Below are 21,764 nucleotides of genomic sequence, written 5' to 3' on the forward strand. Positions count from 1 at the left end.
TCTCATCCTCTGTTGCCCCTTTTAGTCCCTCTGTAAAACTTCTTACCACCTAGGCATTCTTTATCCTGTCAATATTCACTTCTCCTCCAGCTTTCCAGCTGCTGCTGCTGCTAAGTCACTTGTTTATATGAAGGAATATCAATAATGCCATGTAGCCATTCTTAAAAGTTTGGGTCTCAGGAGTTTATCAACCTCCTGAAGCCTATTTTCAGATTCCTGGAATTTTGGATATCAAATTAAAAAAGATTACTTCTTTTTAAATTATGAGATATTCTTTCTATTGAGATTAACTATATATGCAAATATATATTTATATTTTGTATATTTACAAATATAAATAAATTTACATGTATTTTGCAAGGAGATCCAACCAGTCCATTCTGAAGGAGATCAACCCTGGGGTTTCTTTGGAAGGAATGATGCTAAAGCTGAAGCTCCAGTACTTTGGACACCTCATGCGAAGAGTTGACTCATTGGAAAAGACTCTGATGCTGGGAGGGATTGGGGGCAGGAGGAGAAGGGGACGACCGAGGATGAGATGGCTGGATGGCATCATGGACTCGATGGACATGAGTCTGAGTGAACTCCGGGAGATGGTGATGGACAGGGAGGCCTTGCGTGCTGCGATTCACAGGGTCACAAAGAGTCAGACACGACTGAGCGACTGAACTGAACTGAACTGATATGGAGTCAGTTATATTTTTATGGAGTCAATCTTAGAGATAAATGAAATATCAAAGCTATGCTATTTATGTAATTGAATTAATCCTGGGAAAGGGAACGGTAGAGAGGATTTAAGTAGTAGGCCACCTGGGACATTTTGGAATTCTTTCATCAAAACAAAAGCAAAAAAATAATAGCAAGAGTTTTTTACAGGTCTATGTTTATGGATATTGGATGGTGGAAGAATTCTCTTAAACCAATTTAATACTAACGTTTCTTCTTCACTGAGCCTTAGTTCTGTTATCTATAAAATGGGAATGAAATTTTTTGCCTTGAATACCTAATAGACCTATGGGGAGATCCAATAATGAATGTGAAATCATTTTGTAAGCTTCTAGATGCTACTGAGACTAGCAGAATTATTGACTTAAGTTCCTGTTCTCTGCCAAGGAAACAATAAGTGAAATTGTGTTCAAGTAATAACAGATGTTTGCTGTGTTCCTGTAATAAGGGATACCAGGAGGCTCACAAACAATACTTGTCGCAACACCAGACAGGTCGTAGAAGGCATGTCTGGATACAATTAAAGAAGCACCAATATGGAGGGAACTGCTATCACAGAGGTAGTGAAGAGACGTACTAAAGGACCTGTTCTTCATTCTCTTGGTGATGGAGATGGAGAGCAGAGGGATTAAGAATGCTTCCGACTGTAAGAGACACTGAGTGGCTCTGAGTGTGCAGTTTTTACAGCAGGAGGAAATCTAATCGAAAAACCTGGGGAAAATTCCTCCAAGTTTCCCATCTCTAAACTGGGAAAGCAGGAGGAGGTCAGAGGATGCCACTGAGATTCTGATTAAAGATATGAATCACTTCCACCTCCTAAGGGTTCTGCACCTAATTGCACCATGATAGGGTGGTGGTCCCTTACCCCAGCAAGCAATGCCCTGACACCAGTTAGTTGTCCTATGAGTCAACTCAATTCTGACACTGTTTACCTGGAGAGAGCATCAGATCCGATAGGTGAAGGGCTCAGTCTTATAAGACAGTCCCCCTACCCCCTACTTCAGATGTCAATCACAAGTCTGGGTTGTCAACCAGCCTTCTGACCACTGGCTGTAGATTAGAAGTTCCCATGACCAATCCTCAGATTTGAATAATTTGCTAAAGCAGCTCACAGAACTCAGAGAAACCTTTTATGTATTAGATTACCAGTTTATTGATTTTGGTGTCTCAGATGGTAATGAATCTGCCTGTAATGCAGGAGACCTGGGTTCGATCCCTGGATTGGGTAGATCCTCTGGAGAAGAGAATGGCTACTCATTCCAGTAACCTTGCCTGAAGAATTCCATGGACAGAGGAGCCTGGGGTGGCGACAGTCCAAGGGGTTGCAAAGAGGTGGACACAGCTGAGCAACTAACACTTCTCACCAGTTTATTACAATAGGATACAATTTGTGAAGAAATGTCTAGGACAAGATATACAGAAAGGGCACAGAACTTTCACGTCTTTTCCGAGCTTGCCACTCTCCTTAAACCTTCACGTGATCACCAACCTGGAAGCTCCTCAAACCCCATGCACTTGGGATTTTATGGAGGCTTCATTATATAGGCATGATTAATGATATGACTGCCTTGTTGTTGTTCTTGTTTTGTTGCTAAGTTGTGTCTGACTCTTTTGTGACCCCTGAACTATAGCTTGCCAGGCCCCTCTGTCCATGAAATTTTCCAGGCAAGAATACCGGAATGGGTTGCCATTTCCTTCTCCAGGGTATCTTCCCAACCCAGGGATCGAACCTGCATGTTCTGTGTCTCCTGCATTGGCAGGTGGATTCTTTACCACTGAACCACCTGGGAAGCCCCTGAAATAATTGCCTGTTGGTGACTATTTCAACCTCCAGCCTCTCTCCCCTTCCCTGGAGTGGTGGGACTGAAAATTCCAACCCTTTAATCAGGTAGTTAGGCTTTCCTGGTGGCTCTGAAGGTAAAGAATCTGCCTGCAATGCAGGTTATAGGGAGGATCCCCTGGAGGAGGGAACGGCAACCCACTCCAGTATTCTTGCTTGAGGAATCCCATGGACAGAGAAGACTGGTGGGTTATAGCCCATGGGGTCATGAAGAGTCAGGCACAACTGAGCTACTAACACACACACAATCAGGTGGTTGGTTCAGCTGGCAGCCAGCCGCCATCCTTCAGTTCAGTTCAGTTCAGTCGCTCAGTCCTGTCTGACTCTTTGCAACCCAATCACTGCAGTATGCCAGGCTTCCCTGCCCTCATCCTTAGGGTCCTTTAATCTTGGATCATTAACTTGACAAAAGACACTTAGCTCACTTTTGTGAGTGAGTTAGAGAAGTCGCTCAGTCATGTCTGACTCTTTGTGACCCCATGGACTGTAGCCTACCAGGTTCCTCCATCCGTGGGATTTTCCAGGCAAGAATACTGGAGTGGGTTGCCATTTCCTTCTCCAGGAGATCTTCCCGACCCAGGAATTGAACCCAGGTCTCCCACATTGTCAGTTCAGTTTGATAGCTCAGTCGTGTCCGACTCTTTGTGACCCCGTGCATCACAGCACACCAGGCCTCCCTGTCCATCACCAACTCCCAGTCACTCAAACTCAAGTCCATCAAGTCGGTGATGCCATCCAGCCATCTCATCCTCTGTTGTCAATCCCTCCTGCCCCCAATCCCTCCCAGCATCAGAGTCTTTTCCAATGAGTCAACTCTTCACATGAGGTGGCCAAAGTACTGGAGTTTCAGCTTTAGCATCATTCCTTCCAACGAACACACAGGGCTGATCTCCTTTAGAATGGACTGGTTGGATCTCCTTGCAGTAGACACTTTACCATCCGAGCTACCAGGGAAGACACATTCCAAGGTTTTTAGGATCTCTGTGCCAGAAATGGGAACAAAGGTCTAATACATATTTCTTCTAATAAGTCACAGTGTCACACTCTCTAGAAAATTCATCACATGCACAATTTTAAAATATATTTTCAGGGCATTTATAGATTCTTTAGGGTCTTTAGAAGCTAGAATAACAGAGCCTGTTCTATTTTAACTAGAGTGTCCACTTCTGATGAATGAAAGTCACAAGATATTGAGTGCTCCCTATGTACTATATTTACCATGTATTATGTCTCATATACTTCTTAAAACAGCCCTAATAGATGGGCCTATTATTTCTCCCAAATTGCATCTGAGGAAACTGAGGCTCAAAGCAGTACAACAATTTATCTAATATCACATAGTCGGAAGTCTGGGAATTGAAGTAGATCTAGCTGTTTCCAAAGTGAACAAGGTAGAGAGAATCTCTAACAATATTTCATACATCCATGTTGCTACTGGATGGAGCAGGTCTAAGTGTCTCTGCTAGGGGGAGGGAACAGCATGAGTTGAAGTGTGTGTTGCCCTTGGCCCAGAAAGACAGACATTAGAGTGACTGCCATGCACAAACCTGGTGCTCACAATGACCCCCAGGGACTGAGGCCCTGGCCCTGCCTCTGCTCTCTTTTTCCTCAGCTACAGAAAGAGCTCAGGAATGTAACTGGCTTCATTAACTGTCTCTCTCTAGGGACGTGTGACAGCCCAAGGCTTGTGACTGTGGCTTGGGAGTAACAAAGGAGTCAACCTCTGAATGTGGAGGGGGCAACCCTGCGCCTCTGAGGGGCCCGCAGGTCACAGGCGGCACTGATTTCACAGCAAAGCAAGGTGTTTGCCAAAGGAAGGACAGATGGTCCCAGTCACCAGTTATTTATTTCTATAATTAGCTGTGTGCTGTGATCACCGATCATGGAGAAATTACTACTTCCTATGGAATTCCTCCCATCATTATGGAAGGAATGGGAATTAGAAGCCAAGGAGAGGATATGTGTTGAATGGTAACTTCCCAAGCAAGTCTCTGGGCGTGCAGCAGTGCTGGGAAGGAGGGCAGGGCCTAGAGAAATAGTCTGAATCAGACAAAAGGACTGAGTGTGAAGTCCATCTCTACCAGGATCATGTGTTTGCACATAGATATTACCTGTTCTGTTATTCTCATCTAACTGAGAAGAATATTTTGAGAAGCAGTTTTGACCATGGATGTGATAAATTTCTACTGGTTACATATGATTGGCCCTATGAAACATACTAAGATTTTTTTAAATCCCTGAATTCAGTATATTAGACAAACGGATGTGTATCTGAATCAAGGCTTCTTCATGTATTACCCAGCAAGTTCTGAACAAGTGAATTTAAATCTCAGACTCTCACCTTCACTGTGTGTGAAGTGAAATTACTGTGTCTAACAGAGGTATTGTGAGAACTGAAGGAGCATTTACATGCAATGGGCTTCCAAGATGGTGCTAGTGGTAAAGAACCTGCTTGCCAGTGCAGGAGAGGTAGAGATGTGGGTTCGATCTTTGGATTGGGGAGATCCCCTGGAGGAGGAAATGGCAACCTATTCCAGTGTTCTTGCCTGGAGAATCCCATGAACAGAGGAGCCTAGTAGGCTACTGTCTACAGGGTCGCAAAGAGTCAGACATGACTGAAATAAATTAATGTGCATACATACATGTAATATCCCTGGGCCAGTGGTTGGTATAAAGTCGGCACTTGATAAACAGGCATTAATTCTGTTATTTTAATTTAGCAGAGAAGACAGCTCTAAAAACAAAATATTTATCTAATACGACACAGAATAAGTCTAGTGCTAAATTGGTCTAGGGGCAATTCATCTAAGATGTTGAGAATAAAGAAGGAATAATTAATAATGTTCATCTAAGATGTTGAGGATAAGGGAGGAATAATTAATATTGATAGCTTTCTCTGGTCCACTTTTGAACAATAGGCTTTTATCCACTCGAAACACTTATAATAATGCAGATTTCTGTGACAAGCCTTGTGGATTGCTATGTACCCAAATTATCATTCCTCTCAGTACTCTCTGGTCTTGCATTCTGCCTTAGAAGTGGAGTTAGAATTTAGAATACCTTGTTGTTGTTCAGTCACTTAGTCATGTCCAACTCTTTGCAATTCCAAGGACTGCAGGCTTCCCTGTCCTTCACAACCTCCTGGAGTTTACTCAAACTCATGTCTATTGAGTCAGTGGTGCCATCCTCTGACTCTCTCATCCTCTGTCGCCCCTTGTCCTCTTGCCTTCAGTGTTTCCCAGCATCAGGGTCTTTTCCAATGAGTCAGCCCATCGAATCAGGTGACCAATATATTGGATCTTCAGCATCAGACTTTCCAATGAATATTCAGGGTTGATTTCCTTTAGAATTGACTGGTTTGATCTCCTTGCTATCCCAGGGATTCTCGTCTTCCCCAGCACCACAATTTGAAAGCATTAATTTTTGGCATGCAGCCTTCTTTATGGTCCAACTTTCACATCTGTACATGGCTACTAGAAATATCATAGTTTTAACTATATGTACCTTCATTAGCAAAGTGATGTCTCTGCTTTTTAATATGCTGTCTAGGTTTGTCATAGCTTTTCTTTCAAGGAGAAGGAGTTTTTAATTTTATGGCTGCAGTCATCATCCACAGTGATTTCGGAGCCCAAGAAAATAAAGTCTGTCACTGTTTCCAACTTTTTCCTCTTCTATTTACCATGAAGTGATGTTAGTGGGTATATTTCTGATACCCTCCTCAGAATGAGCCCCTCATACATCTTATTTCAAACAACAGGGCTTGTACCTGGGAAATAAACTGAATTTTTTAAAAAGCCATCTTTTTTATGGAAGTCAAGAAAAGGAAACAGACTCATAAGACAGGAAGGGCCTGTTTGCCCACTTATTTATCTTAATTAATATTTTCAAGGCAGTTATCCTCTAAAGAGCTTCAGGCACTCTGCATGTATTTGTTTCAAAATCTTCCATAGACTTTGTGGTGCATGACAGAAAAAAATCAGTCCTTGTAATAGCAACTATGTCCCTATGTGTGCATGTGTGCTAAGTTGCTCAGCTGTGTCTAACTCTTTTTGACTCCATGAACGGTAACCTGCCAGGGACCTCTATCTATGGGATTCTCCAGGCAAGAAGACTAGAGTGGGTATCCAGGGACTGAACCTGGGTCCCCTGCATTTCAGGAAGATTATGTACCATCTGAGATACCTGGGAAGCCCTGTATTCCTACAGTGGCAGGAATGTTCTTCACCACTAGCCCCAGGGGGGAAGCCAATGTCTGTATGGTATTACACAAAGCCATGTATATTTTCTTATTCTTTATTTTTTAGCTTTTTATTTTACACTGGAGTATAGCTGTGGTTCTCTGGTGTCTCAGTGGTAAAGAATGCCACTACCAGTGCAGGCGATGTGGGTTTAATCCCTGGGTCAGGAAGATCCCCTGGAGAAGGAAATGGCAAAGCCCTCCAGTATTCTTGCCTGGGAAATCCAATGGACAGAGGAGCCTGGAGGGCTGGACTCCAAGGGGTTGCAGAAAGTTGGACACAGCTTAGCAACTAAATAACAAGAACACCACTAGCTAATTAATGATGTTGTGATGGTTTCAGGTGCACAGCAGAGCAACTCAGCCATACACACACATATATCCGTTCTCCTCGAAATATGCTTCCCATCCAACTGCCTCAAAATGTTGAGCACTGTTCCCTGTGCAATACAGCAGGTTCTTATTGGTTAAACCATAAAAATTCACCTAAGTGGGTGAAGGTAGAGTAAAAAGAAAATTTAAGATAATACAGAGTATAACACAAGCAGAGATATTAAGAAGAGGTGGCAAGAATACACAGAAGAACTATACAAAAAAGATCTTCATGACCAAGATAATCACGATGGTGTGATCACTCACCTAGAGCCAGACATCCTGGAATGTGAAGTCAAGTGGGCCTTAGAAAGCATCACTACGAACAAAGCTAGTGGAGATGATGGAATCTCAGTTGAACTGTTTCAAATGCTGAAAGATGATGCTGTGAAAGTGCTGCACTCAATATGCCAGCAAATTTGGAAAACTCAGCAGTGGCCACAGGACTGGAAACGATCAGTTTTCATTCCAATCCCAAAGAAAGGCAATGCCAAAGAATGCTCAAACTACCGCACAATTGCACTCATTTCACATGCTAGTAAAGTAATGCTCAAAATTCTCCAAGCCAGGCTTCAGCAGTAGGTGTACCTTGAAATTCCAGATGTTCAAGCTGGTTTTAGAAAAGGCAGAGGAACCAGAGATCAAATTGCCAACATCCGCTGGATCATGGAAAAAGCAAGAGTTCCAGAAAAACATCTATTTCTGCTTTATTGAATATGCCAAAGCCTTTGACTGTGTGGATTATAATAAACTGTGGAAAATTCTGAAAGAGATGGGAATACCAGACCACCTGACCTGCCTCTTGAGAAGCCTATATGCAGGTCAGGAAGCAACAGTTAGAACTGGACATGGAACAACAGACTGGTTCCAAATAGGAAAAGGAGTATGTCAAGGCTGTATATTGTCACCCTGCTTATCTAACTTCTATGCAGAGTACATCATGAGAAACGCTGGGCTGGAAGAAGCACAAGCTGGAATCAAGATTGCTGGGAGAAATATCATTCATCTCAGATATGCAGATGACACTAAACTTATGGCAGAAACTGAAGAGGAACGAAAAAGCCTCTTGATGAAAGTGAAAGGACAGTGAAAAAGTTAGCTTAAAGCTCAACATTGGAAAACTAAGATCATGGCATCTGGTCCCATCACTTCATGGGAAATAGACGGGGAAACAGTGGAAACAGTGTCAGACTTAATTATTTTGGGCTCCAAAATCACTGCAGATGGTGACTGCAGCCATGAAATTAAAAGACGCTTACTCCTTGGAAGGAAAGTTATGACCAACCTAGACAGCATATTCAAAAGCAGAGACATTACTTTGCCAACCACGGTCCGTTTCGTTAAGGCTATGGTTTTTCCAGTAGTCATGTATGGATGTGAGAGTTAGACTGTGAAGAAAGCTGAGTGCTGAAGAATTGATGCTTTTGAACTGTGGTGCTGGAGAAGACTCTTGAGAGTCCCTTGGACTGCAAGGAGATCCAACCAGTCCATTCTAAAGGAGATCAGTCCTGCGTGTTCTTTGGAAGGAAAGATGCTGAAACTCCAGTACTTTGGCCACCTCATGCGAAGAGTTGACTGTTTGCAAAATATTCTGATGCTGGGAGGGATTGGGGGCAGGAGGAGAAGGGGATGACAGAGGATGAGATGGCTGGATGGCATCACCGACTCGATGGACATGAGTTTGAGTAAACTCCAAGAGTTGGTGATGGACAGGGAGGCCTGGTGTGCTGCAATTCATGGGGTTGCAAAGAGTCGGACATGACTGAGTGACTGAACTGAACTGAACTGAATGAATATGTATGAAATTTGAAAGATGGTAACAGTGGCCCTATATACAAGACAGCAAAAGAGACACAGATGTAAAGAACAGGCTTTTGGACTCTGTGGGAGAAGGCGAGAGTGGGACGATATGAGAGAATAGCATTGAAGCATGTATATTACCATATGTGAAATAGGTGACCAGCACAAATTTGATGCATGATGCAGGGCACCCAAAGCTGGTGTGTGTGTGTGCTCAGTCATGTTCGACTTTTTGCAACCCTGTAGGTTGTAGATGGAATTTTACAGGCAAAGATTACTAGAAGGGGTTGCCATTGCCTTCTCTAGAGGATCTTCCCAACCCAAGGAATGAAACCGAATCTCCTGCAATTCCTGCATTGGCAGGTGGATTCTTTACCACCAAGCCACCTGGGAAGCCCAATATAGAGCATCAGTTTGGTTCATTCTCTCAGTCATCTTCAACTCTTTGCGACCTCATGAACTGCAGCATGCCAGGCCCCCCTGTCCATCACCAACTCCCAGAGCCCACCCAAACCCATGTTCATTGAGTCAGTGATGCCATCCAACCACCTCATCCTCTGTCATCCCCTTCTCCTCCTGCCCTCAATCTTTCCCAGCATCAGAGTCTTTTCCAATGAGTCAGCTCTTTGCATCAGGTGGTCAAAGTTTTGGAGTTTCAGCTTCAACATCAGTCCTTCCAATGAATACCCAGGACTGATCTCCTTCAGGATGGACTGGTTGGATCTCCTTGCATTCTAAGGGACTCTCAAGAGTCTTCTCCAATGCCACAGTTCAAAAGCAACAATTCTTCAGTGCTCAGCTTTCTTTATAGTCCAACTCTCACATCCATACATGACCACTGGAAAAACCATAGCCTTGACAATATAGAGCATATCATACCTCAAACTCACCATGAGTAAGATCTAGCTACTTCTCTCTCTCAAAAATCTGATGACTCCCACATATTAGGTAATGAGACTCTCTTCTATCCAGACTGGCAAGCAACATGAGTCCTCATTGCTACCTTTCCATCTATAATCACTCTAGGTGCAGTTTGTATAAAGTGTTGGAAAGATGACACAGTAAACGGTGTTAGAGTAGAATGCTAAAACAGAGGGAGATTGTAAGTTCCAAACAAAATGTAACAGTGGCTTTGCTTTAGGGTATCAGTGTTGGAGATGGAGAGAAATGGATATAATTGGGAGATATTAAAAAGTGTGACTAGTATTACATGAGGTTCCACAGGTAAGGTATCTGACATTTCTCCTGACATTATTGACATTTCTCCTGACAATCTTGATTCCAGCTTGTGCTTCATCCAGTCTGGCATTTTGTATGATGTACTCTGCATATAAGTTAAATAAGCAGGGTGACAGTATACAGCCTTGACATATTTATTTCCCACTTTGGAACCAGTCTGTTGTTCCATGTCCAAGCTGGAATCAAGATTTCCAGAAGAAATATTAATAACCTCAGATATGCAGATGACACCACCCTTATGGCAGAAAGTGAAGAGGAACTAAAGAGCCTCTTGATGAAAGTGAAAGAGCTGGCTTAAAACTCAGCATTCAAAAAACTAAGATCATGGCATCCAATCGCATCATGTCATGGCAAATAGATGGGGAAACAATGCAAACAGTGGCAGACTCTATATTCTTGGGCTCCAAAATCACTGCAGATGGTGAGTGCAGCCATGATATTCAAAGACACTTGCTCCTTGGAAGAAAAGCAATGATCAACCTAGACAGCATATCAAAAAACAGACACATTGCTTTGCTGACAAGGTCCATCTAGTCAAAGCTATGGTTTTTCCAGTACTCATGTATGGATGTGAGAGTTGGACTGTAAAGAAAGCTGAGCAATGATGAATTGATGCTTTTGAACTGTGGTGTTGGAGAAGACTCTTGAGAGTCCCTTGGACTGCAAGGAGATCCAACCAGTCCCTCCTAAAGGATTGAATCGACCCTGAATATTCATTGGAAGAACTAATGCTGAAGCTGAAACTCCAGTGCTTTGGCCCCCTGATGCGAAGAACTGACTCACTGGAAAAGACCCTGATGCTCGGAAAGATTGAAGGTAGGAGGAGAAGGGGACAACAGAGGATGAGATCGTTGGATGGCATCACTGACTCAGTGCACATGAGTTTGAGCAACTCTGGGAGTTGCTGATGGACAGGGAGGCCTGGCGTGCTGCAGTCCATGGGATTGCAAAGAGTCAGACACGACTGAGCAACTGAACTGAACTGAACCACAGGTAAGGCAGGATGGAACTGGCAATCTAACTTTAATCCTTTTAAACTAATTCTAGTACAATTTCTTCTTGCCTTTTCCATGTTAAGGCATATCTTTTAAATGGACATATAGAGAAGAGACGTCTCTTTTCAGTCTTTTTTCACATGTGAAATTAGGCTAATGATGGTACCTGTGTCCTATACTTATTGTGAGGGTTAAATTAGATAACATATATAACTCTGTTTAGCACTTTTCATGATGCATAATGAAAGAGTAATTAATGCATGTATATAAATGAATTTTTATTCCTATATAACATTAATTACTAACATAGGTTTAAAAACAAAGCAACAGAGGCAAATTAGAACTGCCAAGTTCTATTGCCTTTATGCCTCTGCTTCATGTGTTCTTTCATTTTATTGAAGTCAGATCCAGCCAATCTGGAGTCCCTAGTCAGTGTCTCCCACCTAACGAAGATGATGCGAGGTTATAAAAGGATTTCCACTCTGTCCAGGCCTCTAGGGTGTGTGCGTGCGTGTGTGTTTCAAATTAATTTTATGAGACAAGCAGAAGATGCTGCCTTGATTTGTCCTTGGAAAGAGCCCTGCTCTTCTTGATTGAAGATATATTTTTACAGCCTAAATGTGCAGGTCAAAGTAATTTTTTTGACAGGTAAAATGCTTAGCTGTGACTGTCCATGAATCTTCTCCTTTTTTCCCCTCCATCCCTTCTCTCTTGCCCAGCTGATACCTGTATCCTCATCTTATTGAGGCCTCATATCTGTCTTATCACTGCCTCTAACTGAACTGCCACACCTCTGCCTGTCCTCTCTGTACCTTCTCTGATTCTTCTCCTGCAGAATGCAGATTCTGGCTCTGAATGTGCTCTCAGGCCTTGACCTCTTAAGTCTTCACCTCTTAAATCAAGGTGAGTGCCCACATGGCGAATCAGAAAGGTGGTGTAACAGCAGGGTCGAAACACTTTACCAGAGGGTCATATCACTTTAACTGAAGAGCATTTAACTTAAAACATACACATTTTTACAGAAATAAATTTGAGTAAAATGCCAGGCCTAACATTTCCTAGTTTTGTTACCTTGAGATATTTCTTACTCATTCAATTGCAGTATCTAATTCTGCAAAATACCCTCCTGAAATAAGTCAAATAAACCTGTGAAGGCTGATCACAGAGACTTGTTTAATAAGCCCTGAGTTTCACTTTACTTTAAAAATAATATAACCATCTCTAGCTACAGATGAATAAACTGAAGTTCAGAGAGGCTTAATTATTTGCTCCAAATCAGCACTGACAACTGACATACAGAAGACTTAAGCATCACCTTGAACCTGTATGGTCTAACTTTCAAACCCACAATTCAGACCACTAAGCTATATATAGCAAATAAGTTATGCTTGTGTTGTAGACACTTTGGGCCATGCCCAGGACCCCCCAAGATTATGAGTCCACTCCCTCTGCCTTTAAGGGAAGGTGGTCTAGGAGCAACGTGACCTTTAATGCGTCATTACTTGTTTTCCTGCATGGAAGATTCTGCGTTAGATATACCAAGCAGGTGGCACTAGTGGTGAAGAACCCACCTGCCAATGCAAGAGAAGTAAGAGGTCTTCCCAGGTTGGGAAGATCCCCTGCAGGAAGGTAAGGCAACCCACTCCAGTATTCTTGCCTGGAGAATCCCGTGGACAGAGGAGCCTGCAGGGCTACAATCCATAGGATAACAAAGAGTTACACTCTGAAGCAACTTAGCATGCAGACACACAACCAAATAAAGAAATAGGTCAGTCAATCGAGAATACATTTAGGGGGCTCTAGATGGAGGGGATATACATATAATTGTGACTGAATCACATTATATGGCAGAGAACATATAAGCAAATCAACACAACATAGTAAAGCCATTATTCACCAGTTAAAATACAAATATATATATATATATACATATATATATATATATATTTAATGGCAAACACTCCTGAATGTGAATTTTGTAAAGTAAGCCCTTCCAAGCTCTAGCCCCAGGGTCTTTCCTCTTGTCCTTCTCTCTGCTCGCCCTATTCTCTTTGTTAGCCACTGCAATCCCCTGGTTCCCCTTCATGTTTCTGATGAGTAACACATCCAGCTTTATCCACTGATAGAGGCCTCTTTCCCATTTGCCCTGCCTGCAGAGCACTTGCCTTCCTTCTCGGTGCCACAAACTCTGCTTCCCAGCTAACTCTTACCTGTACCCACGATTCTCATTTCACCATGGATGATACTTCCTCTAGGAAGCTTTCTGTGGTTTCATTCTGCATCCCCACTATACAGGCAACATATAGGCTGAATTTGGTGATTCTCTATGTATATCCCACTGATTTCCCAGTTCTAGTATTTCTCTTGTATTACATCTGGTTACCAGACTCTATCCCCAACTGGCTTCTTGAGCCTAGTGGTCACATCTTTGTCAACTTGAATTGCCACTATCAAAATGCCTGACATAACAGATCTTCAATAAATATTTTTAACGTATGATTCAAATATAATTACTTTGTTAGCCAAGACGGGATTAAATGTGCAAAGCTTGTAGTAGGGGAGATAACTGTGAGAGAACATGGAGCAGGAGTAAAGATGGAGTCAGAAAGCTATCAGATCAAGATACAAATCCAGTCCCCAGTGAAGGAGAGAGAAGAAGAAGCATCCTAGGTTGCCATGCAGAAGGTTTAAGGGAGTTTCCGGAAAAGACAGAAGTTCAGGAAAGGGCAGAGAAATAAATGGGCCCTGAGCTCCCTAGAGGGAAAACTATGATGCGACAATCACAGCGGGTGAAACAGAACGCATGGTCCAGGGCCAGTTACCAAGGACACACAATGGGTCAATCCCTGACTCAGGTCTGGGAGCACAGAGAGGTCTCATCATTGACCTGAGGCCTCAAGTAATTTACACTCAAAGGAAAGAAGCAGCCTGGCAGCTCTGTTAACAGATAATAGCAACCCAGTATCATAAAAGTACCTGAAGCATTAATATTCCTGAGGAGGCTACCGACTCTGGCCTGAGAGAAAGGGAGGAGAAGTCAGGGAAGGTTTGCAGAAATACACAGTAGAGCTTCAAATCTTATTTTATTATATTTCTCTCTTTTGGAGTGTTTAAAGCCTGATCCTGGGTCCTCATTTATAGAGAGGCAAAACTCAGTAGCAGAAGCATAGCCAGACATCTTTCATGGGAGTCCAACTGTGATGGGCACCATCTGAATCAGATGGTGTTCATTCTGATGTTTGAACTCATGCATAGAGAAGCAATCAAATCCTTAATTCTATGGTTCATGGTCCTATGTGACCTGCCCCTTGCCTGCCATTCCATCCTCACCTCATACCATTCTCTGCTCCAGCCTCACTGGCATTCTCACACCTCAAACACAACAGCGAACTTCTGACTCTAGGAAGTTGGCTCTGGGTGTTCCCTCTGCTTGGAATACACATTCCACCGGAATTTTGCAAGGCAAATTTCTTGATATTAGGGCCTCAGCTTAAAGAGAATCTGTCTACGACCACACAATGGGAAATGGCCACCCAGTCTCTCTCTTTTAATCGACCCTGTGTATTTTACCAAAGCACAGATTACCACCAGGTAGTACATCTTAAAAAAAACTGTGCATATTTGATTGTCTCCTTTCTCTACATGTAATCTTGAAAATCCCATCTGCCTTGATCAGAGGGATATCTGCAGCATCCCAAATAGCAGGTATCACCATGCATTTATTGTATTGATGAAGGAATAAATACAAAAAAAGAATAAATGGAGAACCATCCTGGTTTCCCAGGCTCTCTGCTCTTCATGCTATTTCTGTGGGCTGCAGGGAGGAGAAAAGCAATCATCGAAGAGCACACTTGCTCCTGAGAAAAAGCACGCTTTGAAAAATGAAGTGTTCCCTGTCATTAGCTTTCAGTCAAGCATCACATCAGGAAACTTTTGCATCAGGTGCTGTGATTGGACCTTGAGGGGGGATGCCTGTGATGCAGACCTGGCCCTCCTGTGAGCTGAAACAGATGGTTCCTTCATACAAATCTAAATAAAGCTGTAATAGTGTTGGCCAGCAAATACTGCACAGGCGAACCTTCCTTTAAAAAAGAGAATGTGTTGCTTGGACGTTCTATACAAATCAGTATCTGCAATGCCAATAATTTTTTGTTTTGACACAGTCTATCTTCTTTTTGGAGCTCTCATCAATGGACGGCCATTCCTTAAAGTCTAGTTTAGCATCAGCCTGACCCAGAATTTCCCCCTCCCCAACCCCCATCAAGATATCCTGCACACTCTATCAGGGTTATTGTTGCAGAGCATCACTCTCATAATACACCCTTCTCCTTCACTATCTGAGTAATGAGTTATCTTTGATTATCTGATCAAGGTAGAGAATCACACACAGCACGTCTGTAATTAGGCTGTGCTCTGATTAGGTGGTCGATGGCACAGCCACAGCTGATGCCTTACAGCATAGGAAACATCTTGGTGAGATACGTCTGTGCATCGTTTGGAAAGAAAGTCTAGCAAGATAATCACAAGGATTGTGCATTAAAAGGGAAAGGAAAAGATGGCGGTGCACAAGAGCAGAGATTATGATGTGTGGAAATTAAGAGGAGACGGCTATTCTCTCCCATCCAGTTGGTGGTACTCCAAGGAACCAAGAACACAGGTGAGAATGTGTTCACTTCTCCAAGCTCAGTTAATTTGCTTTCTTCCTCATTGGATTTAAGTTTCATGAACGTTGGGACCGTGTCTGTATTTACCACCATCATATCCCCTTTGGTAAGTACCAAGTATAGGACTTGATGAAGTTTTTTGAAATGATGAGTAGATTAATGCAAGTGATGCTCAAGTGAGGATACCGAGGTGGTAAGATATCAATAACACTATATCAAGGAGCACACAGGGAGGACAGTTGGGGAAAAAGCAGTTAGGAGATACCTACCTTTTCCAGCAATGAGAATGCCCTGAAGACCTTTCAAAGAAGGGACTCAGAGGACACTCAGACTCAGATAATCTGGGCTGGGGGGGAGGGAGGGGCGGGCGTTGTTTATTACCCTAGTTGTAAGTTCCCTTCATGTATTTTTGTTTGTTGTAGGCTATGGTCTTATAAAGACTTTGATGGTTCTCTATGTTTTTATCCCCATGTGCTATAAGATGGCATGTGGAGGTGAATACAGGCTTGGGATATGAATGATGAAGATACTATTTCATGGGAAATCCCATGTTTAGGGAACTTGTGAATGAATACAGACTAACATAAGAAAGAGGAGATACTCTATTACGTACCTATCATATGCTTTGCCCCAATGGAAGGGTTATATCCATCAATCTCATGCACTTCTCATAACAAATTTGAGAAGTGGGTTTTTGGTTTGTTTTTTGTTTATAGCTTACAAAAGAGTAATCAGGACTTCAGAGAAGTAAATTAACTTTTCCATAAACACAAACCAAGTATAGATTGGACCAGAGACTGGAATCCAGGTTTCCTTATTCCAGGGAAGTACTATTTTCCTTCTCAATGTTTTCCCTAAAATATGCTAACAGAAGATGGAATATAATCTTCCCCTAATACCTTTCTTAAATATATCTTTTATGAATTTTACTGGCCCAGATTTTCCTGTTTTTCAAGGCACATCCACAAAACAAAACTTGAAAACAGAGATGGCAATACTTGGTATATGTGCCATTTCTTCCACCCACATGACAGTTATCACCAATTAACTATGGAGGGTTGGAGTTTTTCCCATCAGGGTTAGATGCAGACTTGCTGCTCCTGCTAAGTCACTTTAGTTGTGTCCGACTCTGTGTGACCCCATAGACGGCAGCCCACCAGGTTCCCCCGCCCCTGGGATTCTCCAGGCAAGAACACTGGAGTGGGTTGCCATTTCCTTCTCCAAAGCATGAAAGTGAAAAGTGAAAGTGAAGTCGCTCAGCCGTGTCCAACTCTTAGCCACCCCATGGACCACAGGCTACCAGGCTCCTCCATCCATGGGATTTTCCAAGCAAGAGTACTGGAGTGGGGTGCCATTGCCTTCTCCGAGATGCAGACTTAGGGCTTAGCATACAGAGCTCCAAATTCCACTAAGAGTTAATAAGAATTTGCACACTCATATAAAATGTATTGGTTGTTTCTTATGTGAATATTCCCAGGTGAGACTCTGAGTGCATTAGAACAGGAATTAGTCTAGAATTTAGGAAACCTACATTTTACCACAAGCCGCCACTTGTGACTGACTCTGAATGAGTCATTCCATTTTTTCTGAACCCCAGTTTCCCCACTTGTAAAAGGAAAGTTTTAGACTAAATCAACTCTAAGTTCTCTTTTTCCACTAACATTTTGGAAGTGACAGAGGTACTTAAAGCAATTTACTGGCCCTAAATCACATTCCCAGAAGGCTAGCTCACCTGATAAATTAATAACTGCGACAGTTTTAATGAGTCTCTCTTATCATATGTGTTCACCCTGTTAAGGAACATTATTACATTTCAAAAAGGTTTTCAAGAATACAGTTTTTGTACCCCCAAAATAGGCTCTATCCAGGGCATATGAGTTCTTTTCTATCTTCTTTCAAACATAAATTCCTGAGGAGAGGGTAGGTTTCAAGGGGTAGGGAGATTCAATTTCCTTATCATGTTTCATCATGTGAGCAAGATAAAATGGATTCTGTTGATATTAGTGGACTGAGAATTTTGACTCCCATTTATCCAAGAGTAAAGTCACTTTTTTGGGTAGATAAGGACAGGCATCACTTAAGTGCTGCCTGTGTGACAGATATAGAGTCCCCAGAGCTACGCCTACATGTAAGCCCAGAATTAGCATTTATCTCCCCTCTTAGAATCCTCAGAGGCAGCCTGATGATTGGGAGACCCTGTTCAATAGAGCAGCTAGTGGACACATTGTGAATATTCAAATGCCACCTAATGAAATCTTAAAAATTTGACCCCTCAATCACTCTAGCTATATTTTGAGAGCTCAACAGCCAGTAACTAGTGTCCATCTCACTGGTTAGCACAGATATTGAAAAAATCCCATCCATGGAGACCATTCTGTCATTCAGTGTCATTCTACATAAAGACATCTGTGATTCTCTAGAACATGAAAGTCCTGACAATGCTGTTTGTGTTGGCAATAGAAAACGCTTTCTTCTTCAGGCTCTTGCTTTTCAGCGCTAAGCATTGCATTGTACGTGCAGCATGGAGGCCAGAAACTTTCTGGTTCTATTTCACCCCTGCTTTTTCTCAACATAACAGTATGCAATGAGACTTAAGAAGCCCCAAATAATTTTTTCACTTGTGTATCTTAAAAAGGATGCCCTTGTTCTTATCATTATACCATTGTAAATGAATGACACTATTGATTCCAGTTTTGATTCAAATACTGTTAACTTATTATTTTTGTCAATTAAAAATAAATGTCAATAAGCTTATGAAGAATTAGAAATAAACTCATTATTTGAGGTCTTTAGGGTCCCAACTAAGTCTCATCTCTTACTATTAATAAACTAACCATAAGTTCATCTTATTTCACTAGTCATTTTTTATCTAAAAAGACCATTTTTTTTTTAGGTTTTCTACTAGTGAAATACTGTGGCCACATGACTTTCCCATCCAAATCTTATGGTATTTTACTCTGGTCTATTTCTCACTCCATCGACCTCATTCAGAATGGCCTTCCATTTTTCAGGAAAGGTTGCTAAAAATGGGAACTGGAGATTGGTTTTAGCAAACATATTCTGGACACTGTATTTGATCAACGGAGTCAGAGGTTCTTCATTTAACATTTCTTTTTCTCTGTGCACATCACAGCAAAAGAGTACTGAGGAGGAAACTGTGGCAGAAAGGGTTTAAGCAACTTAAGATCATACACTGGGTCTGAAGCAGAACTGGAATGTGAAGGCTGGAGGTCTAAACTCCTTGTCGTATGCCAGCCTACCCCGCAGGTGAATTGAAAAAGCGTTGCTGCAGTTCCCCCTGCCTGTCTCTTGCACTGACATTGCTAATGAGGCACAGAACGCCACCAGCAAATAATTACACAATTCTTGAAATCTGAGCAACCAAAGTTAATGGGCATGAAGGATGGTACGATCTAGAACTTCACACCAGAGAAAACTAAGGGCTACTTTTGAATTTGGCTTATTTTTGGTCATTTTTTTGCAACCACTCTGTAGGATGTTCTAAACACCTCCCCAGCACATTAAAAATGTAGGTAAATGGGTGGGTAGGTAGATAGATGAACGAGTGAGTGAGGATGGTATGGGTAAAACTGGGAGGTTGATGTGTCAGTACAATGTTTGTATGATGTTGTACACCTGTACAATGTTTACAATGCTTCAAAAAATTACAGCATTCCATTTTACCCACAAAGAGATAGGATCATCTTTTTCAATTTACTTGAGGGGCAGGCTGGCATATGATAAAGAATATAGACTTCCAGCCTTCAAATTCCAGTTCTGCTTCAGACCCAATGTATGATCTTAAGTTTCTTACATTCTTTTTGCCACAGTTTCCTCCTTAGTACATGGGAATAATAATAATAGAATCTACCATGAGGGTTTATGAAGATGAAATACATTTAAATCCCTAAACTACTTAGAAAAGTTCCTGGCACTTGGTAAGTCATCAATATTACTAGCTATTATTATAATGATTCCTTGGAACCTGAGAATTCCAGGAAAGAAACTCAGGAAGCTAGGGAAAGATTAGTTGATTCCTACTTGAAATGTTTTAATAACCCCCCAACTGCAGAGAAAATAGAGATACATTCTCAAATCAATTGAACTCAAGATCTCTTCCAGCTTTGGCAGAGTGGACACAGTTTAAGAATGGCACTAGAAGCTCCCCCTCTTTCTCTTTGCAACTTTGTGGAATAGTTGGGGGCTTCAAAACTGTAAAGCAAGCTCTCACAAAGGTGTCTTTCAGCATCTTCCAATTATTCCATAAGCCTTCCGTCTTTCAGCTTTGCTACCACCTCCTGTGCTCTGCTCAGCTCAGTAAGCTCTAGAAGGCTTGCTTCCCCTCTCTGGAGCAGCAATACGCTTTGAGTCTTGCACCTGCATCCCCTTTTCTGGACACTGGGGACCTTTGCTTGGCCATTGTGGGTGGCTTAAAATACATTAAAGCCAGCCAACATCCCTCTAAGGAGAAGTTCATCTGAGAGTAATTCAGGAACCAATAAAGGATGGCAAATCACTTTATGGAAATTAGCTTTTAATTATTCATAGGCAATTTGACTGCAATCCGGCAGGTGTCCTGATAAGATGAGGATGACTTGATAAGGAGATTTTTTTTCCCCCTGTAAAACATATTCAAAACGCCCCCAAAACTACTTGAAATGTTCAAACTTGAAGAGGCTGTGGGGAAGGACCAGTCTATTGCCTCCAGAATGAGTGATCTTTGTAAAGATGTCATTATTCATTTATTCATTTGTTGAATGATTCTTATCCTCTGTTGATGAATCATTTTTGCAAGAGACAAGAAAGACAATTGATTAAAATATATATATATATATTAAATCATGTGATATGAGGTCATATTTTTACCTTTCTTCCTCCACCTATTTCCTGAAAGACAAACAGTGTTGTGTTATGGGGAAAAAATGATTTTTGAGCAGGTAGACCTAGGTTCAAACTAAAATGTCACCTATTATTTGGCTGGATGACCCTAAGAAACCAATTAACCTCTCTGCATCTCTATTTCCTTATATGAAAATGTGAGTATATTCAAATCTTGGATGAGGAATGAAAATACGAAGTCTGTGACTAAGAAGTTGTTGGTTTTTATAAGTGACAGTGGAAATGATCATTATGCAGCTAACCGTTCTTCGAAGTATCTTGGGAGGCTAACACCCAGCTAACTGGGGCCTGAGAGCATTTGGCAGTTTGCATACTATGATTTTTCCAGTGGTCATGTATGGATGTGAGAGTTGGACTGTGAAGAAGGCTGAGCGCCAAAGAATTGATGCTTTTGAACTGTGGTGTTGGAGAAGACTCTTGAGAGTCCCTTGGACTGCAAGGAGATCCAACCAGTCTATTCTGAAGGAGATCAAGCCTGGGATTTCTTTGGAAGGAATGATGCTAAAGCTGAAACTCCAGTACTTTGGACACCTCATGTGAAGAGTTGACTCATTGGGGAAGACTGTGATGCTGGGAGGGATTGGGGGCAGGAGGAGAAGGGGACAACAGAGGATGAGATGGCTGGATGGCATCATGGACTCAATGGACGTGAGTCTGAGTGAACTCCGGGAGTTGGTGATGGACAGGGAGGCCTGGCGTGCTGTGATTCATGGGGTCACAAAGACATGACTGAGCAACTGAACTGAACTGAACTGAACTGAACTGAACTGATACTGCCCACAGGCCCATTTTACTATGATATCCTCTGAGACGTTTACTGTGCCAAATTCAGATACTGCTCAATCATTTTCTCAACCTCCCCCTAAAAGTAAAAGGCCTCTAAATGAATGACCTACAGATTCAAACATTGGAGACAGGATAGAACCTTCATCCCTTCCCTTTCACCTTATCATTAGAACCATGACCATGAATAAAATAAACAGGATATGCGA

This window comes from Capra hircus, chromosome 8 (assembly GCF_001704415.2).
Source record: "Capra hircus breed San Clemente chromosome 8, ASM170441v1, whole genome shotgun sequence".
Classification (NCBI taxonomy): domain Eukaryota; kingdom Metazoa; phylum Chordata; class Mammalia; order Artiodactyla; family Bovidae; genus Capra; species Capra hircus.